This window comes from Periplaneta americana, chromosome 7 (genome assembly GCF_040183065.1).
Source record: "Periplaneta americana isolate PAMFEO1 chromosome 7, P.americana_PAMFEO1_priV1, whole genome shotgun sequence".
In the NCBI taxonomy this organism is placed as follows: domain Eukaryota; kingdom Metazoa; phylum Arthropoda; class Insecta; order Blattodea; family Blattidae; genus Periplaneta; species Periplaneta americana.
This window is the reverse complement of record NC_091123.1, coordinates 41,082,756-41,110,239: the sequence shown is the minus strand read 5'-3', so window position 1 is coordinate 41,110,239 and position 27,484 is coordinate 41,082,756. Positions and strand designations below refer to the sequence as shown.

Genomic DNA, 27,484 nt, shown 5'->3' with positions numbered 1-27,484 from the left:
TTTATTTATTTACTCTATTATGTGCTTTTTTAAGATCTGAAGTCGACTGCTGTGGAATAATGATTAGCATTAAATTTGTGCTCGTGAAACAAGCTGGATTCTGGACTCATTCGCTGGCATTATTACCTTCTCAGAAGCTAGAAAGCCATAGCATGTTGATAAAGCATGGCAGAATGAACCAAATTGCAATAACTTTAAGGGATGAAATGGATTAACTTTCTATTTTCTACAATTTTTTTGAGGTAGAGGCTTAATTTTTGTATAAAGGTACCTATTAATGCCTCCTATTTCCATTAGTGTATGTTTAATAGGTTTTGAGTTACTTCAAATTTTTTTTTAGTTTTTGAGAATGTATCTGAAAGAATTGTACAATATCTTTGACATGCATATAATGTAACAGAATTTTAAATGTATGAGTGACTGGAAAAACATTGAATGTAGTCAGTTTAAAAATTGTATTATTATTATTATTATTATTATTATTATTATTATTATTATTATTATTATTATTATTATTATTAGCATTTGAATAGTACATTTTATTTATAAATTTTTAAAACGTTTACTTTATCCAAAAAAGAAAACCTCTGTAGTTCTGTTAACTATACTTTTCAGAACATGCAGTAAAAATTGCAACTTCTTAGCATGAAATTTGTGAGAGCCTATAGAATTTCAATGTGAGTAAATAAAGTAAAAGAAAAGTGTGGAAATATGACTTTAAAATGTCGATTTTCCGTCACGAAAACCTATTTGTGATTGTGAAATATAAGTAAAACATGAATTCTGAGAGTGATTATGTTGATAAAATGTGGTCAACGTATAAATGAAAGATCTCTGATTATATTTGCTTCCAAAAAGGGAAATTCTGTTCATAATGGACATAATTTCACCCATCTTTTCCTTAAAGGGAGGATGTGTGCAAAATTATGTAAAAAAATAGCCTGTTTAAAGTTTAGTCCACCTAGAAGTTGTGCTTAAGATTTAAATGCCAAGAGACACAAATAAGGCTACGTACGTACGTACATACATATGTGGTAGAGTTGAAAGTTGTAAAATTTTCCATGTTTAGACACATTTATCTGAAAAAATATTGGGATTACAGTAATGCAATTTTGCACACAAGTTAATGTAACCGAGATGTCTCAATTTATGCAAGGACATTTTAATAGCTGAGAAGTAATTTTTTATTTGTCACTAGTATATTTTGTCATATATTTTGCCGACTATTTTCCTGTTACCGATATTTTGTTGTCTATTTTGTGCTCTATTTTCTCTCTATTTCTCGTGTATTTTCTCATCTATTTTGTGCGATATGTTCCCGAGTATTTTGCCTCTTTTGTCTTCTGGTTTTCCGTATATTTTGTCCTCTATTTTTCAGTGTATTTTTTCTACATTTTCTCTGTACTTGTCCTCTATTTCCTCTTTATATTGAATTCTGTTTTCCTTTGTTATCTCCTCTATTTTCCATGTATTTCTCCTGTAATAACTCCTTTATGTACCATCTATTTTTCCTTCAATTTCTGCTTTATTTTGCTTTTAATTTTCCCTGAAATGTCCCTTCTATTTTCCCTTGTATTATATGCTCTATTTTCCAGTATCTCCTTTATTATCCCCTCTAGTCTCCCTTCTATTTTCCCATCTATTTCCTCCTCTATTTTTGCTCTTTTCTCAGTATTTTGTCGTCAATTTTCTCTGTAATTTCTAATTTTCTCCTCTTCATTTACTCCTGTATTTTTGCACGTATTTTCTCTCCTATTTTGTCATTTATTTCCCCCCTCTTATTCCCTAATGTTTTCATGTCTATTTTGTCTGCATTTTCTTTATTTTTGCATCTATTTTCCACTCTGTTTTCTTTGCTATTTTGTTTTATAATATCTTGTGTATTCTGTTTTATTTTCTCATCTCTTTTGCCTGTATTTCCCATTCTTTTTCACCTCTATTTTCTGTCTACTAACCCTTTACTTTATTCTCTGTTTTCTAGTTTATTTTATTTTCCATTTTGTCCTCTATTTTACCCTATATATTCTCCTCTATTTCTGCATATTTTCTCTCCAATATTGCTCCGTTTTCTGCTTTATTATCCCATCTATGTTGTCCTCAAATTTCTATCTACTTTGTATTCTTCCGTTTTCCGTCTATTCTCTCCTTTATTTTCCCTCTATTTTCTCAACTATTATCTTCTCTGTTGTCTCTCTCTTATCTCTTGCTAGAGGAAATGGAAGGAAAATAGAAGACAAAGTACAGAGGGGATAATAGAGGGAAAATAAAGGCGGAAATAGGAAGAAAATAACACTGGAACATAGAGGATATAGAGGGAAAATAGAGAGAGAATGTAGAGGAGCAAATGAAGACAAAATAGAGAGAAAATGAAGGAAAATAGATAGGAGGTTAGAGGAACATAGAGATATAGAGGGAAAATATAGGAGGAAATATAGGGGATAATAGAGGAGAGAAGTGAAGTGGGATAATAGACGGAAAGTAGGGGGATAGTAAAGGAGAAAGTGGAGGGGATAGTATAAGAAAAGTTGATAAGATAATAGAGTGACAGATAGGGAAAAACGTAGAGGAGGAAATAGAGGGGAAATAGAATAAAAAAGAGAGAGTATAGAGGGGAAAGTAGAGGGAAATATAAAGAGAATAATAGAGGAGAAAATACAGGGGATAATAGAAAATAGAGGATGAAATAAAGGAGAATATAGAGATGGAAAAGAGAGGAGAAAATAGGTGGATATAAAGAGAAAGTAAATGGAAAATAGAGGGAAAAATAGAAGGAAATATAGAGGAGAACATGGATAGGAAAATAGAAGGGATAATAGGGAGAATATAAAAGTGTACATGAGATAATAGAGAAGAAAAGTGAGGATATAATAGAGAGAATGTGGAGGAGAAAATAGAAGGGAATACAGAGGAGAAAATGGAAAGAAAATTAGAGGGGTAATAGAGGAGGAAAAAAAAAAGAAAATTGAGGATAATATAGAGAGAAAAATGGAGGAGAATAGATAGAAGAAAATAGATGGAAATAGAGAGAAAAATCAGGGGGCAAAATGTAGGAGAAAATATAGCGGAAAATATATGGGATAATAGAAATGGAAAGAGAGGGGAAAGTAGAGAAAACAGAAAAGGAAATGGAGGAAAAAATAGAGGAGAAAGTGAGGTAGATAATAGAGGGAAAATAGAGGTAGGGGATAAAATTGGGAGAAAACTGAGGAGAAAATCGGGGGATAATGGAGTAAAAAGTAATGGAGGAGAAAATAGGAGGGATATACAGAAGAGACAACGGAGGAGAATATAGAGAGGAAATTAGAGGTATAATAGTGTATAAAATAGAGTGTAATAGAGTTGAAAATATAGGGGAAATAGAGGTATAATAGAGGTGGAAATAAAGGCGAAAGTACATGGAAAGTAGAGGTGATAATATAGTAGAAAATAGAGGGAATAATTGAGGAAAAATTTGAAGAAATAATACAGGAGAAAATACAGGGGAAAATGGTGGAATTGTGGAGAAAACACAGAAGGAAATAGACGGGAAAATACAGGGGATAATAGAGGGAAAAAGTGGAGGAGAAAATAGAGGGGATAATGGGGGGGGAAAATTGGATTGAAAATTGAGAGGATAATAAAGGAGAAATAGAGGAAAAAAGATTAAAAAGTAGAGGGGGGAAAGGAGGAGAAAAGAGAGGGGATAATAGAGGAGAAAATGGGATTGTTGTGCAAAAAATAGAGAGAAAATATAGAAAAGCAGAGAGAAGATGTAGGTGGAAATAGGGTCTTGCACAGCACTTGTGAATTAAAATGTTCTGTGGTCCTTTAACCAGTAAAAACTGGGCAGTGAAAGAAAATATGTTTTATTGATGGACCCCTTTCTTCACACATAGATAGATTTCCATCGATGACGATGATATTAAATGTCTCAAAATAGTTGCCGAATTTACCATGCCCTGAGAAAGCAATGTGTAGAACATGGTTTGTTGATAAAGTTCTGCACTTGAGACGGTCCTGAACTTTATTGAAGCCTGTTGTGCTGTTATCTGTCTTCATTAAAGAGAGGAGAGAGTGGACAGAGGGGTGACAGAGAGGAGAGAGAGGGGGGGAGGGGGACAGGGAATAGAGAGAGAGGACATAGAGGATAGAGAGAGAGGACATAGGGGACAGAGAGAGAACAGAAAAGGTAGAGAGAATAGTGATGAGAAATGGGAGGACAGGGTGGAGTTTTAGAGGGTTTTTCCTTATTTATTATGTTTATTTGAACTTTGTTTTATAGTAAAAAAAAGGGAGGGGAGGGAAATGAGAATGATGGGAATGTGGCTAATTCAATCAAACATGAAATGTACTGAATGTTTTCTCTGTTGAAAATGTTGCAGACTTAATGGAATTCTTTGATAGGCATACCAGCACTATGAATAGATAAATCGCATAATGATTGCGTAAATTTAGAAGCGTGAAGGTTACGTAAACGTTGATTTGTAACATTAATTTGGAAATGAATTATTATAAGTGCTCAGAGTAATCATTTTTATATGGAGATTGTAGGCTATATTACGTTGATGTGGAAGGCATTTAGCCTTCCATGGCTCCTTCCGTCGTATGACAATAATAATGGAGAAATAATACCGATGTATTTTGTATTTTTATTTTATTAGGCCTAGTTTTATATTGTGCGCCATAGAATGAAGTATGGATTCTGATGGTTCGTTTGTTCGCGAGATGGCGTCTCGAAGAGTCCGAAATGGCGGTTAGCAATATTGCCAATTGATCTATTTTGTTAAACGTTGCGATTAAAAACTGTTTATTTTTGCGAAAAACTTTTCTCTTTTATATTGCTGAAATAGGGATTTAGAAACTTTTGTCACAGCCTCAAGCGAAAAAATAATGGTTCCTATATTGATAATAAGGAATCTGACGATTTTTGAAATAGTGTTTAGGAATTTTTGGTGATACGTGTGTTGGCAATAAGGAAATGTAGTGCATTGAGTGCAACATGAATATGGCTGACTTACGTGAAGTGCGTAATTTTATTGTGCTGTGTTTTTTGGAATAGAAAATGGTTATAAGTATGCCAGGTAAGAACACTTTTGGACTGTGAGAGTTATAAATCAAGTAGAAGTACTTGAGAAACCGTTGAATAAAGTTGATCGTATGAATAGATGCGTAGTAGCTGTAGGCGTACATAGGTAATTTGTATCGGAAATTTCTGGAGGAATGGGTTGTAATATTGATGAATGTAATTTCGCGACGGTAACGCATAATTTAATTGTATGATGTGTAGGTGTATAGTTGATCTTGTCCGTTTTGAGAATAACGATTGGAGAAGATTTTTCTGGTGTAAAAGCAGTTAAAAGGGGGTCAATGTAGGAGTCCTTTTGAATTTGGTATGATTGTGATTTGAATTTGGTACTTGGCAAGATTTTGGGAAAATCGCATTAAGCAGAACCTAGAAGCCTGCCCACTACCCCTTGCACTTTTCCACAACTCCTCAGACACGCTAAGTGAGAGGTGAGTGTTGTGTCGAATGCACATTTAATGTTGGTGGGGATAATTATCCCTACTGGCGTTCTCTTTATTGCGATTTATCCCAAGATTTTCATAATGAGTAATGTCGGGTTAATATGAGGAGGAAGTAAAAAGGTACTGTTTCGGAATGTCGTCCTCCCCCCCCCCCCCCAGTCTTCTTAGAACTGTTAGAATATCATGTTATAAGTATCGCAGATCTTTATGGCTCCTAAAATTTTATTTAAGCAAAAGAAGCGAGTCACTTTCCTCCTTATATGTTGTCTCCCAACCAGCTGCAGCCCCAACTGATACCCGCCTGCTAATCGCCGTGACAGTAGAAGTACACTCAGAACTCGTGTAAATAGACGTGTAATGTCAATAAGTCACGAACACCAAATCTAATAAAACGTTACAGACTGTGCATTTATTGTGTGGGTGTGTATGTAATGCCTACCCACTTCACTTGCGTGATTCGGATTCCGCATACTGCGGATAAGTGGCAGGACTGTGACTCATTGTCAAGTTGCACACCACTTCTGCGGGGCATGTTATGCGTGATGTGTATCTGTGAAAAATTATGTCGTGCACTAGAGTATATTATGTGCAAGTATTCGTGCTAAGTGTAGTGTAGGCAATGTGTGAGGATGATGAAGATGAATGGAGAAGGGAAAACCTGGTGCCGGCACATAGCCTACTCCTGTTGAATAGCACCAAGGCGGCCGCCAGGCTCCGACGGACTAATCACTATCAACAGTGATTTAGGCCTATGCATTCTCTTCATAGTACATTTATTGTTATTGTTTGAACTTATTTTCCATACACTGTCACTACTGCTTTCATTGTAATTTGATATTATTATGACCTCCATCCTATCCTCTTATCATTGTGTATATACAGCGCTTTTTTTCAGCTGGAACGGTCTGGAATGCGTTCCGGTAAGCTTTTTGCCATTACAAATTCCAATGAAATACATTTTATAAGCGAAATTGAAAATTAAAATTGCCGCCACTGCCGAGTCCAAGAGTTTACATTTTCTCATTATTATCGTTGGTGCAAAAGTAACTCATGCAATCTAATGCTGCCATCTTCCATTATTGATCCTGAAACTATAGCTCGAAATCGCAAAATTTTCGTCATGCTTAAAATCGATGAGCTCCGTTTGGAACTTATTGTAATATAAGGTATGTAGGCCTAATATTTTTAAACCTACGTTTTTGTTGTATAATGTGATCGAGTGATAGAGTTCCGGTAAACTTTCTTCCAGAAAAAAAAAAGCACTGTGTGTGTGTGCGTGTGTGCGTGCGTGTGTGTGTGTGGTTATCTTCCCCGTAGATGATGGATTGGCCTTTCTCTCTAAACTTTATGACTGATAGAGATGATATTCTTTGCCTCTTGATTAGTACACTTTTATTTTCCCCGTCTTCTTACATTGAACTCTATCTTAAAATATTCTTTAAACTAGTGCCTCCCCCCCCCCCCCCCCCAAATCAATGATGGGTGATTTCATGTAGAATGGGTAATAACTTGGAAATTGTAGGAGAAATTTTGTGCAAAAGATAGAATTCGTGAATTTTTCTTTGTGTCACGCATTTCTCGAAGTCATCAATATTAGTAGTAGTATTTTGCCATCTACTGTTTTTTTTTCCTGATGCACTCATTGATAATTCTTCATCTCCATGTTATTCCTATTCAGGCAAAATCCTCTTCACCTTTGTTAGAGAGACGTTTCCCTCTGCTAATCTCTGTATCTTATTTTTGACTACTCTGCTCATTTCTTCATAAAACTGTATAAATTGAGAACAATCTGTCTTGTTCATCTCCTGTTATATTTTAGTTTGAAAAGTACTGGTGGCATCTCACGTACAGGTCAATTTCTTCTAAGCAACTGAAAATTATTTTGTTTAGTATTGTTGCTCCTCCCCCGTCTACCCCAGCCCATTGCTTGACCCATCCCTGCAGAGGACCACCACCATAAAGGCTCACTTGCAAACTTTTTCTTTCGTTACAAGTGCCAAAAAGATCAGCGACACATGAAATGAAACAGGCTATATGCACGGAGCACTTGCTTTGGAGATAGACGAAACTTGCGTATCTCGTTGAAAATATGACCAAGGCCGAGTTGTAGACAAAATGAATTGATGTTTGGTGATGTTGAACAAGGATCAATGGCCTGCTTCTTAGTTAAGGTTGAATGACGTGATGATGGTGCACACACTCAAACTATTGAGTCAACGTGGCAGGAATTTAAACATAATATGAAGAAGTGAGATAGCCTTGGTAGTGTCACTGGCCCACATTTCATTGACCATGTGCAAGAATTGATGTGGTGGAAAACATTTGCTGATCAGACTTAGTTTATTTATTTAGAATTGAATTCAGGGCTTGTGTCCTTGTCAAAATGGAAAACATTGTAAGCCACCGGCGTGGCTCAGTTGGTTAATGCACTTGCCTGCCTGTCTGAAGTTGTGCTTGGGGGCATGTTCGATCCCTGCTTGGGCTGACTACCTAGCTGGGTTTTTTTCTGAGGTTTTCCCGAATTGTAAGGTGAATGCCAGATGACGAATCCTCGACCTCATCTCGCCAAATACCACCTCGCTATCACCAATGTCATCGACGCTAAATAACCTAGTAGTTGGTACAGCGTCGTTAAATAACCACCTAATATATATATATATATATATTGTAATATCGTAAGACGTTAATCAGCATTAGTAGTTCCAATAGTTCTAACAAGATGAGGGAGGGGATATTCCAGTATGATGAATTCTAACAAGGTGGGAGGGGGATATTCCGAAAGAGTACCAATATAGAATGTACATTGCACTTAAGATTGAGATGATATGTTAGAATTTGTTTACAGATTGTACATGATCTTATGGAGGATGACTGCTTCTGCTTTTCCCGAGACTGATGAGGACTGTATGAAGATTTGAGAGGCTTTGACAGGAAGATTGTATGCTTAAGGTAGGATTATAAACTATTGGAATGAAATAAATGTATATAAATGATTATGCCTAGGCATATATTTAGAATTTGTTTCGAAGAAAATGAGTGCGGACAGTTTTGCTTGGTTTTCTTTCCACTTTGCTAGATGATGACACTAATATTTCAGCAACAAATACCAAATAATTGCGGTAGCTAAACGTTGATTACAAGTTACAATGTAATAAAAATTGCAATTACAGTATTAAAGAAATGAAGACTAAAGCATTGCAGATTAAGAGGTTAGGTACAGCTTACAGCAGTAAATTTTTTGGAAATATTGAAATTCTTTTTTCTTGTACGATAATGGAAATTGGTATGTATGAAATATCATGCTCTTTCAACTACATTCTTTAATAAATAATACTTTTTTATTTTGTGTTACCATGTGTGACCATGTTTTAAATTAATTTATTTTATATCAGACAGTCTATGAAAGGTAGAGAAGTGATCTTGCATCATATTGTAGATATGACATACATAAAAACACACGAAAAATTTCATCACAGAGTGTTGGAAATGAATTTAGAAGAAAAAAAATGTAAATAATTTTTTTTTTTTTTTTAAGTCTTAAAAATATTTTGTTTCATATAGCAGAAGGACAGTGTTTTACACATACTAATTTTCATTATTGTACAAGATTCGGTAATGGAGGAAGAAAAAGAGTTGAATATTTCCAAAATTTTACTGCTGTAAGGTGTACCTAACTGCTTAATATTCTTGAAGATATAGTGTATTTTGTAGTAGCAATGCAATTTCCGTATTTTGATGTTTCATAGGTTAGCGAAGATTTAAACAACTTTTGCATGTGTCTTGTTTCAGGACATTTTGGAAGTAGGTGTTTGATTCTGTGGAGTGACACAGAACATGAGATGGTAGCGAAGCAGCACTGTGAGAGGTGATGGGAGGCAACTGTGGAGCAAATTGCAGTCAGGATACATGCATAAACTGGTAAACATGGTTACTAACTAATGACGATATTTAAACAAAGTAAGTTAGCAGTAAGAAGATGTGCATGTTCTATTTTGTCAGTGCATGTCTTGCTGTTTGATAGGTTGCGGAAATGTAAGGCACTTGTAAAGATATGTGATTGTCATGTGCCTTGTTGCAGAGTATTTTGGGGCAGTTGTGGACTGGAGGTGGCTGTGGCACTGGAGATGGGAGGCAACTGTGGATGAATTAGCAGTCAGGGAACATGGGTAAACTGGTAAACACGAATAATTACTAACTAGTGTCTATATTGAAGTGTAGTGAATTTACAGGATTTAAATTTTGTGGATTTAGGTTTCTGAAGATTTGCATGTTGTGTAATCAGTGCAGTTTGCATATGTTGCTGTTTTATAGGTTGCTGAAAATGTAAACAAATTTGATGGTGATGTGTCCTGTTGCAGGGTATTTTGGGGCAGTTATGGACTGGAGGCGGCTCTGGTACAGGAGATGAGAGACAGCTGTGGATCAAATAGCAGTCAGGAAACGTGTATAAACTGGTAAACATGAATTACTAACTAGTGTAGATATTGAAATACAGTAAATGAGCAGTAATAAGAATACAGACACAGAATATAGCCTAGTTATGAATTAGATTTTGTGGATTTAGGTGTTTGAAGATTTGCATGTTGTATTATCATTGTAGTTTGCATGTGTTGTTGTTTTATAGGTCGCGGAAAATGTAAGGCACTTGTAAGGAAATGTGATTGTCATGTGTTGTGTTGCAGGATATGTTGAGGCAGTTGTGGACTGGAGGTGGATCTGGGACAGGAGATGGGAGACAGGAGTGGATGAAATACCAGTCAGGAAATATACATAAACTGGTAAATATGAATTACTAACTAGTGTTAAAATGTCGTGCTTTGAAAGTCTTGGGTAGAATTTGGATCTGGATTATTGTTTCGTGGATTATAGACATTGTGTACTGGGTGAAAGGGTATGACTACATTAATTTGAGACTCAATTTAATTGAAAACTCAAAGTTTCATATCCATTGTTCAAGAATTAAAACAGAAAATCAATATCCCGAATTTAAAAGAAAACTTACAAATTAAACCAAACCCTTTAACTCTATTAAATATAGAATATAATCTAAATTTAACAGAAGAAATACTGAAATCAGAAGTAAACAATGAAATACTGAAACAATTGTCTTCAGAGGCAATTAATATTAGGTACCCTCTACAAAACTGGCTTCATTTATACACCGACAGATCCTTGATCTCCAGAGAACAAGGTGCTGGTGCAGGTGGTACATGCTCTCTCTTCTCACTATATAGATCTCTTGGACTTGGAACAACAAGTTTTGATGGTGAAATCATTGCAATAAGTGAAAGTGTCAGGAATCTTCTATGCCACATCAATAAATTTAAGAATGCAGTTATATTGTGAGACTCCAAAGCAGCTATTCTGTCAATAGTCTATAGACACACACACCTTCATCTCAAATAGCAGAAATAAATAAAATGCTCTCTCAACTAATAACACTCAATAAAAGAATTGTATTCCAATGGATACCTTCCCATTGTGGAATCCTGGGAAACGAGAATGCGGATGCTTTAACAAAGAAGGGCAGCACTGCTACTTACAGACCTGTTACTAAATCTACGTATTCCTCTGTGAAAAGATTTATTAAATCAACATACTTAGACTTCAACAAACAAAATTTGATAACACAATCTGAAGGGAAAAAAAAAATGGAACTCTCTGCATCATAATCCACAGTTAATTCCCGATTTACCATGCAAATCGTCTGTAGCTGCATTTTGATTGGCAACAGGCCATGACTGTTTGGCCAAGCATCTGCATAGAATTGGAATATATCAGTCTCCTACCTGTCCATTGTGCAACTGAAACCAAGAAATGGATTCAGAACATCTCAAAATCTGTGCGTCAGTGGCTAACCATGACAATATCTTTGAAAAATATTGGAGTGCAAGAGGTGAAATGACTTTTTTATCAAATGCCTGGCATTAGAAAACAACAACATTAATTTGAGAACAGATCTTTAAGTTGTAAGTCAAATGTCATTTTGGTATTTGAATAAATGGCTTGGGCGAAAGAAATAATTTGTGTGTAAAGTTTGAAGGCCATTTATGGTAAAACTATTGAGTATTGAGGCAAGATATGAACGTGAAGAAGTGTAAAAATTATTGCTTTGCCATTTCTTCCAAAAAATACTTGATTTGTGTAGCAATGTACAAAATTAAGTGATTAAAAACGCATTTACAGTGTAATGGAACTTTGAGGGGTATTTTGCATTGCTGCACACTTTAGGGTTGTTTGGCAAGTGTATGCTGAGATATGGTTATGTTAATAAGTATTCTCTTATGGATTGAATTTAAGAAATGTTAGAGTTCATTTAAAATCGTAAAAGAAAAGTTGAGAGCTCACTAGTCACAGATATTGTTTTCAGTGGTCCAAGAGTTTAGAATTTGTATGCTGACTTGAATATGTTCAGTTACTGTGGAGTAGTATTATTTATGGTACAGTTAAAATTCTGTGCGTGCATACAACTGTAAAGGAAAACTGGCTTGAATTTACTTTCGCCTATTGCTATACTAGACGCCAGTTCGGAAGGCGGTCGGCTGCTAGCATTTGCGTCGAGAGAGACAGATAGTGAGAGAAAGGCAATGTACAGCATTGCCACATCGTACTTCATGCGCGTGCGCAATACAAGTAGCTGAGGAGAGAATTTCAATTTTAAAAAGACAATAATGACTTTAGCCATTGATTACTGCAAGCATGACAAACCTTTTATCAGAACATTATCAAATCTTAAGTTCTATTAATAATGCGTATACCAAGTTTTAAGATTTTTATGTGTGGTATTATATTATTATTATTATTATTATTATTATTATTATTATTATTATTATTATTATATCACACAGTTTTAATACGAAATGTATATGGTGTATTACTAGAAAAAATGATACACTATTTAAGTAGAAATTGTATTTAAATGTATATGTAGGCACAAACTATTTTAGCTAGTTAAATACCCTAAAACAATAACTAAGTTATATTGTCACATTTCAGTCACATTTAATATAAATTAGGATTTAATAAATATTCAGTACCTGGTTTTAATTGAAGTCGCTGATTCCCTCACCAGTCCCGTCAGATTCTTCAGAGTAGGATTCTCGAAGGTAGGCCATTATCTAACTGTACGTCGCAGCACACTTTTATTAAAATCATCTAATTCAGAGACTGTTTTTTCACGACGAGGATGTTTTCTAGGAGAACGAAACGTGGCAGTTCCGCTCACATTAAAAGATTTGTTTCCTTCACTAACAATTCTTTGCGTGGTTTGCAAACCCACACCACATGCTTCTGCAGTCGTCTCCTGCGCATTGGCAACGTTGCGGCCAGCACCATGATGTCTGGCAGAGTTCTGCTCGTTAATGTTTTTAAAATAATCATAAAAAATAATTATAAACCTTAAACACTATTTCCAGCGTCTGCCTGTGCAGTACTTCTCTTTTTATAATATCTCGTTCCATTTATTTATCTGACACATACACAGTATATGTTAGTTTTACTTATTCGATGTTTTAAAACACTCACACTTGAAGAAAGTAACTCAAGAAGATCTTGTTACTGATTCTGATTGGTTCTCCTGTTCAAGCTTGTGACGTCACATGCCATATAGGCTATGGCGTATCTAGTAGCAAGACCGTCTCCAATACTCAGACCTTAATGTAGGTATCGATAGTGGCCAAAATGGCGCCGGTAGAGATCCAAGCAAGATTACCACGTGGTTTTGTTATGATGTTTTCTTGTGTTAATTACGTCGTGAAATCGTGTTGTGTACTGGGTTGTAATTCTAATAGTGGATCTATGTCTCATATTTTAGCGTTTAAGTTGAGTGTTAGAGAAGGCCGTATGGCCTTAACTCTGCCAGGTTAAATAAATCATTATTATTATTATTATTATTATTATTATTATTAAGTTCCCGAAAAATACAACTTTACTACGTGACAAATGGTTTAGGTGCATAATCGTGACAATTTCCAAGTTAAGGAAATTACAGTTTGTTGTTATTTAGTCAACTGTCCGAAGACAGGTCTGAGCATCGCAAATGATACCAATAAGGCACCACTTATTAGGCAACTAAGCCAAGAGATTATGAGGTAGGGTGGCCAGTTCGTATCTTCCTAGAATGACAGTGTTACACATAAAATATTTTGAACCTAAATTAGTTATTAAGAAAGATATTTTTCCTATCGTAAATAGTGATCCTTTTCGTATTCCTCGGGAAATTTCGAATCTTACCCATGATGCCTAAAGAATCATATTTCCTAACCAACTTTATATTGTACTGTCAGTCATTCTAGTGCCTAGAAAGAATCCACATCAACGGAAAGGGGAACAGATGGGGAGAGAAGAATTTTTCAGGGAATGGTGTGAAAGGGAAATTATTAGCACTTTCGATCAGTTTCAAAGTGATGTTCAGGAAAGAAATGTGGTTTCATTTATGACTGTTGTTTAAGGTGACTGTTATTTTCTTAAATATGAAAGATGACAGTGTAGAAGAAATTCTGTCATTAATAACTGTACAAAGGTGTTGAACGAGAGAAAAACATTTCAAACCAATTATCGAGAAAAGTGAAAAGAAGTCATGAAGAGTTAGGCCTAAGCCTAAAAGTGACAAAACATGGAGAATTGAAATTCAAGACGAATTAGGCTAAGGACCCTAGATTGTCAACATCCATCTATTAAAAATATAAAATATAAGCTGATTTATTATTATTATTATTATTATTATTATTATTATTATTATTAGTAGTAGTAGTAGTAGTAGTAGTAGTAGTAGCAGTAGCAGTAGTAGCAGCAGCAGCAGATATTTGTATTAGTAGACTTTGTAGGCTAATATTGGCTGACCTTGTTTAATTGTGTTACTGATTTTGAGTATGTGTTAACCTTTTGTATGCCCAACAACTATTAGTGAATGTTTGCATATACTGCAGTAACTTATGCGGAGTTCAGGGTATGATTTTCAACTTACTGAAAAGTGTTTTCAAGCTGTGATTGCACTGTCAAGTTCATAATTTCATGGCAATGTGTTTCTACTCGTACCGTATTTATCTTATTGTCTTGCCTTTGAAATTGAACTTAATATTGCTCATAAATTAACTCTGGACGTTTATTTAAGACAAAAGTTAGTAATTCAACTTCAGAAATACGAAAAATTTAAGTATTTTGACATAAAGATATGGTGGAACCATCTATATAAATGGAAATGGTTGGACCTCTATGGCGGCTATCTTTTTTCTATATTAAGGTCTGAGTATTGGAGACGGTCTTGCTAGTAGCCATCTGCCTTCTGAATTGCTGTCTAGTGTAGTGTGTTTTAAGATTAGAGAGGGGGTTAACAAATTAAGTTTCCTTATATTGTGGAAATTTTTTCCACCCGAGTAGAGTCCTGTTAGGTTGTAATGATAAAATGAAAGAATTGAGGAAATATTGTATTTTGTGTGTACTGAAATGTGGGAAATGCAAGTGCCCTGAAATGTTTGTTGGGATACTGGGGCAATTGTGTGAAAACTGGGATGTCTGTTTAGCCTAACTTAATAGTGCAAATAGTGAGGAAATAGAAAGTAGAATTGTAACGTAAGATATGACATTTTAGATAACAGTGAGCTGACATTATTGTGAATTTCTCCTACAGATGTTTTTGTCTGCTGACCAGGGGAAGGCCGCAGCATTTCCTGAGACCAATGAGGAAGATTGTTAAGAAGTGAAGAATTTGAAGAGGACATCGGGAGTGAAGGATTTCAAGAGGACATGGAAGGATTTGAAGAGGACATCAGGAGTGAAGGATTTCAAGAGGACTTGAAAGAAGTGAAGAATTTCAAGAGGAATGTCCCCAGCTTAAGGTTGGAAATAATTAGAATGCACAGTTCATTAGGATAGATTATATACAGGGTGAACCGAAAGTTTGAAAGTAGTATTCGGTAAACTGACATACAGGAAATGAAATTTTCCGAGCCATATTTAAAAGCAATTTTTTTTGGTTGCATACGCGAGCTTCATCTGTATTGGTTGAATAGCTTTCTCAAAATATGGTGTGAGATGTTTCATATGAAATATATTTTTTTTTCTCGAAAAGGAAGCAGAAAGGAGCAAAATTGTTTAAGTTTTTTGTTTTAAACTGAAAGAATAACCTCTTGGAATTAATGACATTGCTTATGGCTCACCCTGTAGATGTAAGAGCACCTATAGTCGACAGGACACCTGTAGTTGACACGAATTTTTGAAATGAATTTGTTTTTTCCCTAAGGTTGACAGCTAGTTTAAACATGCTTCGTCTACAACTCTTAGAATCTATAGTTTACAGGGGCTCCCAACCTTAAGTAACCAGTGTGTCAGCTTTAGGAAACAATATTGAAGAAGCATTTTTTTAGACAAAACATGGCTCCTAAAAAAATTCAACAATATTCCCAGCAATGAACCGGTAAAGCACGTCTGGTTTGATGGAAAAATAGAAAACTTTGGAGGAAAATAATGGAGCCTGCCCTGCAGAGGATTCTCTGGAAGAAAGTAAAGGCTCTACAGCTTCAAGCTACAATCTGAAAGAGAAGCATGCCCATGGTGCCACAGCCAGTTGAAACAGAACTGCCTATGCCCACAACGCCACAGTTAATCGAGAACCATGTGTGGCTATGACACCACAGCTAATTGAACAGGCACCTCCTATGCCCACAACACCATAGCCAGTTGAACCAGAACTACCTATACCCACAACACCACAACCAGTAGAATCAGAACCACCAAATGCACTGTTTTGTGCCTTCATCATTGAAAAAGACTTTATTTGAAAGAAAAGCCCCAAAGAAGAAAGAGAGAAATAATTCCTGCTGTAATTACCTCACTATAAGCATTAGAATATCTTGGAAAATAGGAAGATAAGAAGAAAAAGAAGTAGCAAGGGAAGAAAGAGAGAGATGTCAGAATAGGAAAGTTGAGATGAAAGTGCAGTTTCATTGATGATGAAAGTCTTGAGCAAGAGAATGTCATTATTTGTGAATTAGTTGGGGGGGGGGGGGAAGAGAAATAGATTCAAATTTACTTACCTCTCTCTGTATTGTTCAAAAAAAAGTAATGGGTTTGAAAAGTGTTAATCCAAATGAAAGTAGAATTTGAAGCTGATGAAAATGACGTTTCTTGGATGTATTTCAAATAAATAATTGGGTATGTGGAGACTCCAGAGCAGACTGTAAAGGGGGAACGGATAAGTTATGCATTGAAAAAACGACTGAATGCCGAGGAGAAATAGCTGGATCTTTCTGTATATTAAACTGATGTTTTAAAGTGTTTTATGAAATTAAAGTTGTTGCAAAATAATAGTAATACAATTAAAGCTTAATAAGTTATATAAGGTGTGTTTTATTGTGTATCCCACTCACATAATTTTTTGAGGGTATTAAAAAATGTGTCAATTATAGGTGCATGTGAAGAGGTTATGGTTAAATTTATTTTGAATATAAATATATTAACACATATGTAGGTTAAAATAGGGATTTGCAGATGTGAGAATGTATTATTGAAATTGTTTATGGTAAAGTACAATTGGAGGACTGAGAAAAACAGTACATGTTTCCTTAACATGTCGACTACTGGTGCTCTTACCTTAGAGACTGAATAGGAAAGACAAAGGAGGGAGATACATATTGAGATAGGTGCATTTTGTACTTATGCCAGCTGATTGTGGTGAGGTTTGCTGTATCTGTAGATTTGATTTATAAAAAGTGGAAGAATTACTGGTAGTTAAAATATACAATGATCAGTGATTAAGTGTTGCTGATACTTTAGAGCAAAATAAAGAAATTGACATGTCTTTACGTAGACCTATGAGTGAGTATGATGGCCTCTTGATGAGGAGATGGGAGAAGGTAAGGGGAATATACGAGAACTAGGGTGAGGTAGCAGAAAGCAGATTTAGAAATAATTGGCGTATTTGAATATACAGTATAAGTGTGAATCGTTTGGGACTGCTGTACTTGATGAATGTAGCAGTATTCACAATATGGGCGTGATTTAATCCGTTGCAAATGGGAAAATGTGAGGTGTGTGAAGGGACAAGTTGGAGGAAATGTCATTTAGGTGACTTGATGAAAGGAAAGGAAAGGAAATACAGTAGAACCCCAATTATTGTCATTCTATTAACTGACTGTCTTTCTCTCGCTATTTTCTTTATTTGTTTGGTGTGGAAAAAAATGTACAATAGCTTACCCTTGCATAGTACTAATGCTGGCTAATAAGAACAGTTACTTCTAAAATAGTTGCTACGTGCTTTGAAGGAAATGGTCCCAAGAACTTGTGCAGCATTCAGTCCATGTTCTACTGTTTGAGTTCCTGTATATTATATCTTGTATGCAAAATACATATTTTCCACGGGTGTCAAAAGTGTTTTGCTAAGTATGAAAATAAAAATGCAAATATTTGAGAGCTTTGGGAAAAGAGGAACCGGGACTAATTTTGCATGAGAATACAAGCTTGGCATTGAAACTGTGTGATGACCTCTTGTCCTCTATTGCTATCTTTTTGCGAAGAAAACATCGCAAGGAATTTGCCTTTGCTCTTATAAACCCATCATTGACAACCAGACTTGTACTAGTGAAGTTGTGGTCTAGTAGCTAGCATGTTGAACACATGGAGGAACTTACAAAATTTATGGAAATGTTTTATGGTATGGATTATCTGAATTTTTATTTTTTGATTAACTGTCCAGTCTGACCACTTGATTATGATAGATAATAGAGGTTCTACTGTACTTGACTAAGTGACTTGATGAGAGATAATACGAAAGAAAATACTTGCCTAAGATGAGTTTTCAGCAGTGGCATGTTGATTGGGTTTTGTAATTATGGGTGTGGAAATTGTTTATTAGTGGGCTATAGGTGCGTAGGTTTTCATGTACAGTCTGTCTTTGTCATCATGCCCATGATGATTGATGGGCTGTGTGCCTGGTGGGAGGCTGGCCACTCTTCTGCTGCTATGCTGTCACAGCTAGTAGAGACCATACCTATTCATATGAATGCTACGATGTGTATAAATGAAACATTTTATCTGTAACTTGGCCTCTGACAGTATCTGTTTAGCTGAGATTGTTTCATAATGGTGAGGAGGTATTCATATTTATATGTAGAACATGTACATAAAGAACAGAAAATCATGTGCTTGAACGAGGTGAAAATTGAGATGTAAATTTTCTGACAAGCCAGTGACCTGTAGGAAAACAATATTAAGGTTATTTAATAATAATAGAAGGAATATCGCACAATGTGCATGTTTCTTTTGTTCAGTTTGTTAGTGAGCTGTTTCTTTGTTTGCACCAAAATAGATGATATTGGTCACAGTTCAATCCACATAGTTTGCACTTGCAACTGTCTTCTGGGTCGTGGTACTTCTCTGTCTGGCATATGCGATGGTGGAATCCATGTACCGCAAATCTAGTCACTGCGTGTCATAAGTCGTATTTGGCTTGTGTCGAATTCCTGTAGATCGTCGCGTCTGTGGTTATTTAATAGATTCAATGAAATAGGTTAGTGAATGACAGAAAACGATGACGAAAGAAGAATTGTATGATGTAATGAATTACAGCCTCAAGATTACAATTGTCCACACCTGTGGAGTAATGGTCAGCACATCTGGCCACAAAACCAAGTGGCCCGGGTTCGATTCCCAGTTGGGACAAGTTATCTGGTTGAGGTTTCTTCCGGGGTTTTCCCTCAATCTAATATGAGCAAATGCTGGGTAACTTTTGGTGCTGGACCCTGGACTCATTTCACTGGCATTATCATCTTCATATCGTTCAGATGCTAAATAACCAGAGATGTTGATAAAGCTTGTAAAATAACCTACCGAAAAAGAAAGAAAAAAAAAAGATTAGAATCAGAGGCTTAATTTTTGTACTGAGATGTTAGGGGAAGTTAATAATGAAGAACTTTATCCCTGAGCGATGTTTTTTTATTTTATAATGCTTGTTTTCATGTACATGGCTATGTGGCATCACAGAATGACAGATATTGATGATCAGAGAAGTAGATATTTTGCATGAAGCTCCATTGTAAGTTTTAATGAGTGAAGGTGTGTGAGTGGCAGAAGTGCGGCCTCCCACCAGGCATGCAGTGGGCATGATGGTGAAGATGCAGTGTAGTTAGGCTACTCTGTACACTGGATTGTTCTTTAATCTTGATATATGCAGATGGTCAGAAATGGTCTTGTAAGATAGGAAAATGTGAATGTTAGGTGTATACATGCGTTAGTGGAGGCTGTTCTGAATTTGGATACGTAAATACTTTTTTGAAGAAAATATGATAGTGTTTTCATATTCTGGGGTACGGATTTCATAGTGGGACATTTGTCATATTTTTCTTCTCTTAAGTGATTATACAATGGTAGTGGGAGTAGGAAGCTTGTATCAGAGCTGCTTTTCTACAGAATGTAACTGTGCGTGTAGTTGAAAATATCAGCTGGCATAGTGTAGAAAATGAAATGGTTTGTGAAAGACTTGAAATGAATTGTATTGTGTGTATGAATGACATGAGGAGTTTGATGCAGTTGAGTGTGTGTCCTGCAGAAGCAGTGAACTGAGTATAATCTTGGTGTCTGTTTGTGATTATAAATGATTATTAGCAGTGTGATTTGTTGGTATTAATGATATACGCGAAATGTGTTGAAAAGTGAATTTGATGCAAAGTCGAAAATTGAGTGTAAAATATGGGGGAATTTTGGCGTAATTGTTGTAAATTGAGAATATTGCTTCGTAATTACGATATTTTGAATGAAAGAGTGGTTTGATAGAAACTTGTGGCTAAGAATTACTTTGTTCCAAATGAAAAGTGGGAATGTTGGTTTTTATAAAGTTGACATGTACATTTGTTCATAATGTAGTGTCCACCTTTGAGTTAAATGAAATTGATTTATGAGTTTATTTTGGTGTGAATAATAATTGAAAGAAATGTTACGTAATTATTTGTTAATTTGGGTTAGGGTGCAAAATATGGACGAAATTGCTTGTTTAAATATTAACTGAAATGAGACTATTTTCATGAGTGAGGATTATAATGAAATGACACTGCTAATGATTATTTTTCATACATGGATTGTTGTATACACTGTATCTGAGTTGATACATTACCGTATATACTCACATAATTCATTAATAATGTACAGTGCATAATGTATGCAGTCCAATTTTTGACAGTAATGTGCATAATGTACAGATAACATTTTCAGTTGCTACATGTGGTATTATTGTCAAAGAAAAAGTTAATTTATGATAGGTTAGTTTAGGAAGTTAATAAATTTGTTTGTTTTTATTGTTGGTAGCAAAAATTACATACATGATTAAATATTGTTGAGAATAGAAAATTGCTTACCAATGTTACATTGAAATAGAGATTACAAATTGTTGTGGAAATAAATTGTAACTGGGTCACCTGAAAAAGCAATGTGCTTGAGGTTGGGTATGACCAATAATGAAACAGGATAGAAGGAAAAGAGGTAGCAAGTACGGTAGTAATAATAATAATAATCAGAACTGTGATTATATACAGTCTACTATATACAGTCGCGAATCTCAATATGTAGTAAAAATGCAAACATGGGTAGTTGCCCACCACTAGGATCGCTACTATCGCCTCATCATCGTAGAACTCTCTCCTAGCAGCTGACAAAATATGTTACACTTTCGTTGTGTTCTTTTGGAAAAATGAACACCTTCCTTCCATTATTGAAATATTAAATGTATAAAGTTAATTTATTATTTAAATGAAGTATATTAAATTCCACCATAAACTCGAAGATACCTGCAAGAAATAAGTAATATAATTTTTGTTTGTGCAAAACGAACTGAAATTTACTATACTGTACTCATTCAAGATTATAGCGATAATTAACTATGAAACCAATAAATATTAATTTGCATTTCTCTTTACAACAATAATAATGGAAATATGAATTAATGGAGTAACTTACATGTACCGGTACTTGTAGTGTAGGCTTACGTAGTTAACAAAGTGGGATGAGGTTAGCAATAATAATCACACCAGAATTGGAAATGAAACGTGATCAATAAATTTTATTGTAACAGACTTTTTCTACGTCTCTAGTAAAGCAACAAATAAAAATAACAACAAGATTAACAGCTATAATTAAAAACATATCCTTTGAAGAAAAAAGTAGGCCTAAGCAATAATAATCCCACCAGAATTGAAAATAAAACGTGATCAATAAATTTCATTGAAACAAACTTAATTTTTCTACGTCTTTAGTAAAATAACACATAAAAATAATAACAAAATTAATAGCTACAACTAGAAATATATCGTCTGGAAAAAAAAAAAAAGTAGATCTAACCTTTATTTCTCTGGAAATTTAACAGCCTAAGTGACAGAACTTTAACCGGTATCTAATGTCCTTTCGGTTAGACTGAAACATTTCACTGTGAAATTTAAGGATATAATGTATTCTAACAGTCACAAAGAACTTCAAATTAACAGTTTTGTTTCTGCACAGCATTCTTGTGGAAACCCAGGAATCTTTCGGAAATTGGGAAAAGGATAACTCTGGCCTCTTTCTCTTACTGTTGCAACAATTAATAGCACTACAAACGTCTCCTCCTTGTCTCATATTATTATTCCAATTATTATATTTTAGCCATTAACATTATCATTATAACCAATAACGAACATTTCACAAGCATCAATGTGAAAAATGCAACGAGCTAGCACTCTATAGAAATACGACACAGTCCAAAGTCGACCATGGACAGTCTATTGTTTATAGTTGACAACCGCTTGGAGCGCTTTATCACGAGATTTGGAAAAAAACACCTCAAGCTTTGTGACTGTATATAGTAGACTGTGGTTATACTTGAAATGAAAAAGAAGAGGCAAGTGTAAATATACAAGTTAGATGGCAGATGACAAGGTGAACTGAGTTACATTTGGAGAAGTTGCAGAATCAATGATTTTGAATATTACGTTATAATTTTTTCTTGGAAACATTTCGGTTGGGTGTAATATGCATTCTGTATTTTTGATGCAGAGATCATGGGGAAAAGTGCGTCTATAATGTGAGTAAATGTGGTAATTAGTTATTGTTTTAAGCTAGATACACACACAACAATAAATTGTAACAGTTAGGTACTTACAATTATATGTACAGTAATGTGCGCTTACTATGTGTATGGCATATCTATTTTTGTTTGTCATTTCTGGTGACTGACATTGATGAAGATAGGAGTTTTAGTTGTAATTGGTCGTTCTTGTTGGATGCACATCTTGGGTTGTTGTGTCCATTCTCATTCTGGAAATGTAGTAGATGAAAGTGGCATGACATGGGTTGTTAGATCTTGTTCTCTGCTGCTGCTGCTGCTGCTTTTTGTGATGAATTGGTTTTTGTCAAGGTTTCTGTTGTGATTGGAGTATATATCTTGCGTTTTGCTGCCCCTTCTTTTTGAGATTAATTTGTTTTCTTCAATAGTTTTCTGTTGGCTTTTGTCGATGAGTTTATCTTTTGTGGTCATGGTGTATATCTGCTCATGCGTTTTGAGATTAATTCGTGTTACTTAGTTTTCTTTCTGCTTTTGTGGATAGGTTTGTATTTCTGTGTCAGTGTCTTTTCTATTGTGGTCGGGGTGTATATTTGCTCCTTCTTTTTGAGATTAATTCGTGTTACTTAGTTTTGTTTTTGCTTTAGTTTATGGGTTTGTATTTCTGTCTGTGTCTTTTCTGTTGTGGTCAGAGTTTATATGTACTTGTCCTTTTTAAGATTAATTTGTTTTACATAGTTTTTTTTTTCTGCTTTTGTTGATGGGTTTGTATTTCTGTGTCAGTGTCTTTTCTATTGTAGTCAGGTTGTATATTTGCTCCTTTTTGAGATTAATTCGTGTTACTTAGTTCTCTTTTTGCTTTTGTGGATGGGTTTGTATTTCTGTGTCAGTGTCTTGTTTATTGTGATCGGGGTGTATATTTGCTCGTCCTTTTTAAGATTAATTCGTGTTACTTAGTTTTCTTTTTGCTTTTATGGATGGGTTTGTATTTCTGAATGAACGTCTTTTGTGCTGTGGTCAGGGTGTATTGTCTGATTGGCAGCTCTTAAACTGTGGCTGGAATGCAGTGTGGAACTGATAATGGTTGATGGTGTAACACTATTAAAGTGCGCTTACTTCAATGTAGCAGTGTTGCCATTTGTGAATCCTCTTTCCAGTATTCTTCCTCTAATTTGTGCACATGCCTACAGTACCCTTCCCAATCAATCTTGGTTACAGCATCTATGATGCTTCATCTTAGTGCATTCCAGTTGAATGGCACTTGGCCCACAATTATAAGGGGGAAGGTGGACCACGGTGTGTCTGAAAGATTCGAAATGTGAATCAATTCTGTATAAGTTTAACTGCTTGCATTAATTTATATAGTGCTTCTTTCCTTACGGATTAGTTGCAAGTAATTGCCTTGTCCTGTAACCATGTTATGATGTCTGATTTTACAGAATACTTTGTCTATCTGGGTGCATTATCCAAAAGTACCACTGATGAAGGAGGGAGACTAGGTGCAAACTTTTCAGTAACCCACTTATTACAATTAACATTATCCATCTGGCCATGATAGTCACTAGAGTCGACAGCAATTTGGAAGGCGGTTGTCTGCTAGTGTTTGTGTCAAGAGAGACAGATAGAGAGAGCAAGGCAGTGTACAACATTGCCACATCGTACTTCATGACCACGTGCAAAACAAATATCGCAGGAGAGAATTTAAATTATCAAACGACAATGATGACCTTAGCTGTTGATTACTGTAAGCATGACACCAAACAAACCCTCTTTCCTTCACTAACAATATTCTTTGCACGGTTCTCAATCCCACATCACATGCTTCTGCAGTCGTTTCTTGCATGTTGGCAATGTTGCTGCCAGCATCAAGATGGCCGGCAGTGTACTGCTTGTTAACGTTTTTAAAATAATTATACACCTTAAACACTATTTTCCGCGCCTGCTTGTGTAATACTTATCTTTTTACAGTCTCTTCTTCCATTTATTTACCTTAGATACACACAGTAAATGCTAGTTTTACTTATTCACTGTATTGAAACACTCCCATGTGAACAAACGAACTTGGGAAGTGCTTGTTATTCTGATTGGTTCTACTGTACAAGCTTGTGACGTCACATACCAGAAATGCTATGGGGCATATAGAAGCTAACCACCTTCCAAAATGCTGTCTAGTATAGTAGCTGTTCTGGCTTTGTAGGTGAGGATAGTAGTTAAATATAACATTTGAGTTGCATGAAAAAAGTATTGATTATTCAATGTATCTTAAATAAGAAGCATTGTCTAAAGATGTGTGAACCGCTATTAACTTGTTGCCTGAATTCATGTTAGCTTGTACTCGAAATTCTTCCTGACTTTGTCAGCAGTTGCTGAAAGTTATATTACTGTCTATCCAATGTTTGATATAGGTAGAAAATTTATCTTAGATGTTTGATGTGACCCCAAATTAGAATGTGAGGCCTTTGAATCATTATCTTCCTCCGATTTTGAGACTTTTTCCATTTGAAACTGAGTTGTTTTACTACCTCGAGTAATTCGTATGTGGCCAATAATTTGCGAATGATAGGAACACATATATCATAAACATAAAAATCGTGAATAGTGTGACGAATTACGCATTTGTGAAAGTCATGGATATTGCCTAGTTTTTCGTTTCTTACCTGGAGTGTGCAAAATACTGCCCTTACCACTTTGAGAAAGTTCCTTCTTTTGCTTTTGTATATTTTTAATTAACCACTCTGCGTAATAAGCAGCTCTTTGTGTTATCTGGCTTACTGTGAACTTGAGCTTCTTGATTGCACTTTTCAATTATATTAGTTATAATTCTCGACCCTGAGAATGAAATACTTAATTTTTCTTCGCTCTGGCTCAATAGCTAATGTTTGTACTATGGAGGGAACATTCATGCACACTGCCTAACTGGCCTGCAGAGTCCTGCCTCATACCACATGGTTTAAGAGCTGTCTACCTGTTTGTACTTTTCATTTTACTTTTGTCCAGGGGTTTGTATTTCTGCATCAGTGTCTTTTTTATTGCGATTGGGATGCATGTCTTGTGTATTTGCGGCTGTACTTTTTGAGATTAATTCGTTTTACTTACTTTACTGTTCGTTTTTGTTGATAGGTATATATTTTTTAATTAATGTGTTTGATGTTGTGAGCGAGGTGTTTATAGGTGTATTTTTTAGTGTTTTGTGTCCCTACTTTGTTAGATTAATTAGTTTTGCTGAGTTTTTTTATTTGCTTTTGTTGATGAGTTTGTATTTTTGAATCCGTGTCTTGTCTGTAATGATTTGGGTGTATAGATTGTGTGTTTATTCTGCAACTGTTTGAGATTAATTAGTGTTACTTGGCTTTTAGTTTTCTTTTGTTGATGAGTTTACATTTTTGAATGAATGTCTTTTCAGTTGTGGTCAGGGTGTAGGTTTTGTTTTTCATGCTAGGTGTTTTCTGCTGTGGCCAGGATGTATGTCTTGTGTATTTGTGATCCTTGTTGAGATTAATTCGTTTTAGTGAGTTGGGGTGTGTGTATTGTGTCTTTGGGGGGTTAATTTGTTGTAGTCAATTTTGTTGATGGCTTTATATTTTTCAGTTGACGTCTTTTTTGTTGTGATCAGTGTGTATATCTTGAGTATATCTGGCACTACTTTGTGAGGTTAAGTCATTTTACTCTGATTGATTCGTTTTACTTAAATGGGTTTGTATTTCCGAATGAATGTCTGTTATGTTGTGGTTATGGTGTGTAATCTGCTCGTTGTTTTTGAGATTGTCTTTCCATACAGTAGTTTTGTTGTTGTTGGATTTATATTTTTTGATTGACTCGTTTCTGTTGTGATCAGGGTGTACATGTACAGTGAGGCCACAAAGTCCTGTTACTTGTATTATAAAGAAAGAAAGTGAATGGCAGTTGGTTATAGTAGTGTGCGACTTGTTTTCTTGTCCTTTTCATCACGGGTGGAGAAGAGTTTGTATCTGAAACAGAAAGAAAGTAACGTAAATTTACATATGGGATTTGTTTAGGCAATTCTTTGTTTGCTTTTGCCGATAGGTTTATATGTTGTTTCTGTTTTGTATTTGAGGTGAATTCGTTTATCGAGTTTTCTCTTTGGTTTTGTGGATGAATTAATATTTTTCATTTGATGTGTTTACTTTTGTGGTGCTACTTTTGGAGATGAATTGGTTTTATTGAGGTTAGTGTTAGCTCTTGTGGACGAGTTAATATTTTTGAATAAATGTCTTTGCAGTTATGGTCAGTTTGTGTTTCTAGGACTATGTTTTAAGATTAATCCGTTGTAGTCAGTTTTGTTTTTGTCGATGGGTTTTTATTTGTGAATTGACATCTTTTCTGTTGTGATTGAGGTATTGTTTCATCAGTTTTTGTCTTTGCCTTTGTCAGTGGGTTTATATTTTTCAATGGACGTCGTTTTACTCTGTTTACTGTTTGTTTTTTTTTTTTTATGGTTGATATTCTTTAATCAAAGTCTTTGTTTTATGATTGGGGTGCGTATATTGTATATTTATATCTCTAGTTTGTGAGGTTAATTTGTTTTACTCAGTTCTTTAGTTGATTTATTTTTGAATCAATGTTTTTCCTGTTGTCGCACTAGTTTGTAAGATTAATTGGTTTTAGTCAGTTTTGCCTTTGCTTTGACGTTGTGTCTGTTGTATACCTAGAGTATTGCCGTCTGTACTTTGTTAGATGAATTAGTTTTGCATCAAGGTCTTTTCAGATATAGTGGATTTGTGCTAAATTCGTTTTACTCAGTTTTGAGTTTGCTTTTGTCATTTCTGTTGTGGTCAGGGTGTATGCGTGTATTTCTGTCCCTACTCTTTTATATTAATTCCTTTCACTCAAGTTTCTTGTTTGCTTTGTCGATGGGTAATAAGGTTTGAATAGACATGTTTGCAGTTATGGTGAGGGTGTTTTTCTAGGACTATGTTTTAAGATTAATTGGTTTTAGTT

The 27,484-nt window shown here is 35.1% G+C and overlaps 1 long non-coding RNA gene across 5 annotated transcripts in view; it reads left to right on the top strand.

Moving 5' to 3' along the window:
* The window catches only part of LOC138703064 (uncharacterized), a 33,627-nt gene extending 13,007 nt beyond the window's left edge, over positions 1-20,620 (top strand). For 3 of the 5 annotated variants that reach the window (XR_011332959.1, XR_011332958.1, XR_011332961.1), the window contains 6 exons: positions 8,351-8,454; positions 9,295-9,423; positions 9,584-9,679; positions 9,864-9,959; positions 10,188-10,283; positions 15,134-20,620. This is a non-coding gene — a long non-coding RNA (uncharacterized lncRNA). Of the gene's footprint in view, positions 1-4,947; positions 5,061-8,350; positions 8,455-9,294; positions 9,424-9,583; positions 9,680-9,863; positions 9,960-10,187; positions 10,284-15,133 lie in introns of those variants that run through there. The other 2 variants (XR_011332960.1, XR_011332962.1) reach the window with 2 other exon arrangements.
* Positions 20,621-27,484: the final 6,864 nt, after the last annotated feature.